Below are 6339 nucleotides of genomic sequence, written 5' to 3'. Positions count from 1 at the left end.
CCCCTGGCTTGCTTGACCTGATTTCTTATAGAATCTTGGACCACCATCCCAGGGATGGCATTGCCAACAATGAACTAGACCCTCTCCCATCAATCACAAATTAAGAAAATGTCTTACAGCTAAATCTTATGGAGGCATTTTCTTATTTGAGGTTCCCTCCTCTCAGATGACACTAGTTTGTGTCATAGTGATATAAAACTAGACAGCATGCCCATCCCAGCACAAGTAAAAAGAAATAAAAGTTGCAACCCTGGAGCTTTCTGCATAACTTGCAGGTAGTGCTGCAGTTCAGTGTATTGATCTAGCCACCCACCACCATCTCCTTCCAACTTCCCTCACCCCATGTCTCTCTCAGCCTCATATCCTCCCCTTTTATGATTAGTAGCTCTCTGAGTCTAATTAGTGCTGCTCATATGCACATGGGTGTGTTGCCATCCACTGGGGCATGAGCAATGCACCAGTGGGCACATCCTCGAAGAATAGTGACTGTTCCTCCATTAGTGCCATCACCTGCTAGTAGCTCCTCTAATATGGGCAGGTTTCAGCCTCCTGGCTCCTCACCTAATTCATGCTGGAGTTTTGATTGGCTTGCTCATGTGCAGTTATCCTTGTATTGGATCATATAAGCGTTCCACTAGTGGCTTTTTTTTTTGAGCATTGAAGGGGATGATCAAGTGTTTATCTATGACTAGGTATTGGGCCACTGTGCTGGATAGTTTTCTATCAAATTGACACAAGCTAGAATTATCTGAAAGGAGGCAACCTAAATTGAGAAAATGCCTTCATAAGATCTGACTGTAGGGCATTTTCTTAATTGGTGATTGATGTAGAAGGACCCAGACCATTGTGGGTGGTGTCATCCTTGGACTGGTGGTCCTGGGTTCTTTAAGAAAGACAGCAGAGCAAGCCAAAGAAAGCAAGCCAGTAAGCAGCATTCCTCATGGCCTCTGCTTCAGTTCCTGCCTCCCGGTTCCTGTCTTGCTTGAGTTCTTATCCTCACTGCTTTTGATGGTGAACTGTTACATGGAACTATGAGTGAAATAACCCTTAACACTCCAACTTGTTTTGATCATGGTGTTTCATCACAGCAGTAGTAACCATGTCTCAGTTTCAGTTTTCAGAAAAATTAATGGTCACCTGTATTTTCAGGTACATCATATATTGCAAGAGGAAATTTTCTTGCATGACTGTGGGTGCCTGCAATATGGACCTGTGTGCATAAGCATAAATGTTTACATGGCAGTTTGCAATTTGACAGACATATTACATATTGCAGACATTTAATGAAATGATAGCAGTGACTTCTAATGAGGCTCATGATAACCCCAAGCACAGAGTTTTGTCCTAGAATACAGTACCAGATGTGAATTCCTTCTTGTGGAATGAGCATTATGTCCAGTTGGAAAGTCAAGCCACTATTGCTCCAGGAGTCACATAGTGTTTGGTGGTATAAGATGCAGGGTCCATAGTTGAGCAGGCTGTTGATGACAATTCTCCAGCAACCCACAAAGCATTTTCTGGCACAATAAAAGCCAGTCAATAATGAGGGAAGGTCTATTTCCATCCAGCTTTATTTTCTTTATGGTTTGTGGTCTAAAGGGCCTCCCTGGCCGACAGGTCATGGGAGTTACCTTATTCTTTGCACTGGGATTTTTATTTAACCACCTTTCTGACCTCAGGGAGTTTACTTTTCTACACATGCATGAAGTCTCTTGATATTCCTCACCTTACTGAAAACTTTACAGGTTTTCATTTTGAGCAATCACACATGATTGCTTTCATAGTTTGTATCCTGAGGCACAACTTCCAAATGGTGATATACAGAGTTTGCCTCAGCAAACTGTCCATTCCCAGAATGTTCTCTTGCAGTAGAAAATGCATCCTGTAGACTCTTGGATGGGATAATTGCCCAACCCTAAGATAACATTGATCCTTTTTTCTGTATGACTTTGTTTCCATGTCTGCTGTTTCCCTTGCCCCTGGTGCTTCTTGGGGTACCTATGAATTACGGTAACCTAGGCTCCAGTGTCTACCAAAGCTCCAGTATTTTGGATCTTAATAGCATGTTGATGAATCTGTAATTCAATAAAAATATTTGTGGCTTTCTACTTACAGGTAACCTTGGCCAGCCCATCAGAGGAGAAGCTTGGGTGGTTTCCACCCTAGACCATCTCCTTCATAGCAGAAGGTACGATGGGGTCAGTTGTACCTCCTTGTCTTTTGTTTCCTCCATTCCTTCAGATCAGGCCCTAAAGCCTTCTCAAGGTTTACAAACACAGCATTAGGCTTTTAGTTATTTTCCCCCAGGGATTCCAGATGAACCATAATGATTTTGAATATTTTAGAGAGGACCCATTCTCTGTTTTGTCTCTCATCTTCTGAGTGGTTTAGAACCTTATGAACTCGATTTAAATGTCAGTCTGTAGTTGAAAATTTTCTCTGGTCCCACCTGGCCCTGCTATCCCATAGCCACTTGTAAAATAATCATTCAGAGGCTTATATTAATTACCAATTGCATGGCTTATGGCAGGCTTCTTGCTAGCTAGCTCTTATAAATTAACCCATTTCTATTAATCTATAAGTTGCCATGTGGCATGGCATTACTGGTATGCTGGCATCTTGCTGCTCCTTCAGTGGTGGCTGGTGTCTCTCTCGACTCTGCCTTTTTTTTTTCCTGTCTCTCTCTTTGGATTTCCTGCCTGCCTCTAAGCTGCCTCACCATAGGCCAAAGCAGCTTATATATTAACCAATGAGAACAACATATATTCACAGTGTACAGAAAGACATCCCCCAGCACCAGTCTAGATAGTTCAGGTCTGTCAAACCCTCTCCTACTTGTAAATATCATGCCACACTATGGGACTCAGGAAAGCCACTAAAACCCAATACCAGTCTCAAAGTTCCTGTTAAATCAACTTAAAAACAAATAAACAAAAGACTGCTCCTCTGAATATAGTTCTGTTGGGCCCCATGCACTGAGACTCACATACTATCTGCTTTATTTCTAGTCCCTTCAATGCCTGTTCTTCCTCTAATGTTTTCCATATCCTGATATTTTTGGGGACTTCAGTCATGTTAACCAAGTATTCCTACTGACTTGTATGAACAGTCTACCAGTGGCTGCTTTCCACTCTATTGACTCAGGTTACACAGCCTTTCTCCTAAAGAGGAACAGATAGCTATTTTACTATGTTCTACAGTTTTCAGACTGATCCTATCTTCTCTTATATTACAAACTAAGTTGTAATAGGTTATATCATTGCTTATTGAAAAATCTTTCCAACTCAAGCATCCCAGGTGCTGAATACCCATGATTATCAGATTCTGTTGTATTGGTTCACTTTTAAGTCTCCTGTCTGCAAGCTAGATCAGAATTTCTTTTTTTTGCTCAATTAAAGGTTGGGTCTGAGGGGTATTTTCTATCACCTTTACCAAGTTCTATTCTTCACTCTGATTATAGCCAGATTTTGAAAATTTTTGGAATCTAGCGAGGACACTTTTGCACAGAGTTAATTTTGTATTTCTTTACCATTTGTCCCGTCTAAGCTGCAAGAAGCAATAAGGTACTAAGATGATGTAATTGATTTCCTCCAAATCATTTTTGGCTCTGTTGGTCCCTGTTCGGGCACCAAGTGTATGTGGGTTTTCTTTGTAAAAATGTCAAAAAATGCTGGTCCCAAATTTGGCACCAAAATAATGATTACATGGAAGACTCACTTGATGAATTAATGAGTTTCTTTTGGTTACTCACAGGATTAGAGTAAGGTTTAGGTATAGAGTTTACATTTATGTTTAGGCACTATGTCTAGGGTATAGCTAGGGTTCTGTTAGATGATTTGAGAGGTAGGTGTTAGGGTTAACTTATTTAAGGTTAAGGTTAGGGCTGTGATTGCTTAATGTTAGTGGTAGGGTTTAGGGTTAGTAATTAGAAGGTTAGGTTTGGGTTACCAATTTGTTTTAGGGTATAGAGTTAAAGTATTAGGATTTAGGGTTGTGGTTAGAAGGTCAAGACTAAGAGTTAGGAATTAAGGTTATAGTGCCCTATGTGGGGCACATATTTCTAAGTAGGGCTGGAGAAAACTGGGGTAAAAAAGAAAAAGAAAGAAAAAACCAACATAGCTTCCTAGTGGTCCAGTGATCCTGGTGTACAGAGGTACGGCTCTGCCATACAGCAAGCACTTGAGTGGCTGTCACATTAAGTAGAAACAACAAGCTAAGTTAAACACCTGCCACAGTGTGGGCACCAACTTGCCAGAACTTGGACAGTTAAATGCACCTCCCATTTAAACACAACTCTCAGCCAGGCCCATGGGGCATAAAGCTCAACTATCATGAACCCAAGCAGGGCGGAGCCAGTTGCCAGCGCAAAGCAACATGGCAAGTTTAAGGTTTGGATCACATGGTCAGAGAATGCTACAGGTGCACAGTAAAACAGGTCCAGATCAAAAACAACAACAACAACAACAAAAACCCCTCTAAACAGGTTATAGTGTGTTTAAAAATGCATGTAAGTGCTTGAGAAAGAAAAGAAAATGGGTATAGACAGTCATAGGAAAAAATAAATAGTTTAAAAATAATAAAGTTTTAAAGAGAGAGTAAAGTAATATAAAGAGAAAAGGCCATGTAAAGGTGGAAAATACACAGGGAATCTGGATCCTGTATGGTGCTGTGTTGACTCTGAATATTTTGAATGCTGATATGTGAATGACAACTGCTTAGAGACATTGGATTGTAAAAGAGATTGCTGAATTAAACCAGTCTAGATATTTTACGGATATATTAACTTTCCCGAATGGAATTCAGGAAATATGTTGCATTGGGGGAGAAGTTACGTTTTTGTTTCCACAGGAAACAGAAGGCTGAGGTTAATAGAGATAAAGATTGATTGAAGAGACCTCTTGAAAATCTTGACTACAGACATAAAGAAACAAACCAAGAAAAACTACAAGTCAGGTGACATACATACTGATCCTTCTGCGTGGGAACAGTTCTGAGGCTGGACAACAAAATATTACAACTAGTTTTCTCAGGACTTGACCATTATCTCAGGATTCCCCAAATGTCATCACCCTCAGACAGTAAGAAGTAGTCTAGAGACACAATGCCTACATTCCCAAGATCCAGCGTAGGTGGTTTTTAGTCATTTGGTGGGTTATGGTGTTTTTGGTAATTTAGGGGGCACAGGATATAAGAATATAAGATAAAAAGACAACTATTAACCTCAAATATTTTGCATTGATACGGATTTTGGTATACTGACACAAATTTAAAGTTATTTTTGTTATGCTGTATGTATGTTTCTACTTTTATTTGGGGTATTTTGCTATGTAACCCATTTAAAAATGTAATGTATAATTTAAAATGGAGGTTAGTAGTTATCTATAATAATAAAATTTGTAGTCATATTAGGCATGTTTTCAAGGTCAAATGGATATATTTTAGGTAGGTGCTCTTCAAACATTTCAGAGACTTACAGAATATGGCATTTAAGATGTTTAATAACCTAAGGTTTTCATGACAGTGAGATGTCTTCTCTTGGCAACACCAATTTGATTCATAAAAGAATGATGGACATTGAAGAACTTCCATATGGAGTTTGCTTTTATTGTGGCAAAGCTAGCCATTTGGGCTGTTCTTGTCTCAACTGATGACATTATACCATCCAAACAGGACAAGCAGGACACAAAGGAAAGCAACTGCCAAACTTAGCCAAGACAAAGCTGGATAGTGTTTCAAAATTCCTGCTGCATAGAAAAGTCTACCATATATTCTAGGTCTGTAGGTTGAAGATGGATGCAGAGGAAACTTGGGTGACTGTCCAGGAAACCAGATGTCTCTGTCATTTCTATAGTTTTGGAAGTGACTTGCACTGTACATCCTGTTTACCCAGGTAATATTATATCTTTCTGGGGTCTTTGATTGAATTGAAGACTAGATAGTTATAGTTACAGTTTTCCTTAGATACAATAAAAGGTAAATTAGGTCCAAAATTTGGACTCACCAAGATAGGATAAATAATGGATTATTTTCTCTGAATGTGCCAAATACAAATGGACTGGATATTATAAATGTAATTCTTACTTGATAATTATTCTTTTTTTAAATTTTTATTTTATTTTATTTTATTTTACAATACCATTCAGTTCTACATATCAGCCACGGGTTCCCCTATTCTCCCCCCTCCCACACCCTCCCTTTACCCCCAGTCTACCCCCCATTCCCACCTCCTCCAGGGCAAATCTTCCCCCGAGGACTGCAATCAACCTGGTAGACTCAGTCTAGGCAGGTCCAGTGATAATTATTCTTATTGTATATATTTTTTACTATGCTACAGTTAAA

This window comes from Peromyscus leucopus, chromosome 9 (genome assembly GCF_004664715.2).
Source record: "Peromyscus leucopus breed LL Stock chromosome 9, UCI_PerLeu_2.1, whole genome shotgun sequence".
NCBI lineage: Eukaryota > Metazoa > Chordata > Mammalia > Rodentia > Cricetidae > Peromyscus > Peromyscus leucopus.
This window is presented reverse-complemented; position numbering follows the sequence as displayed.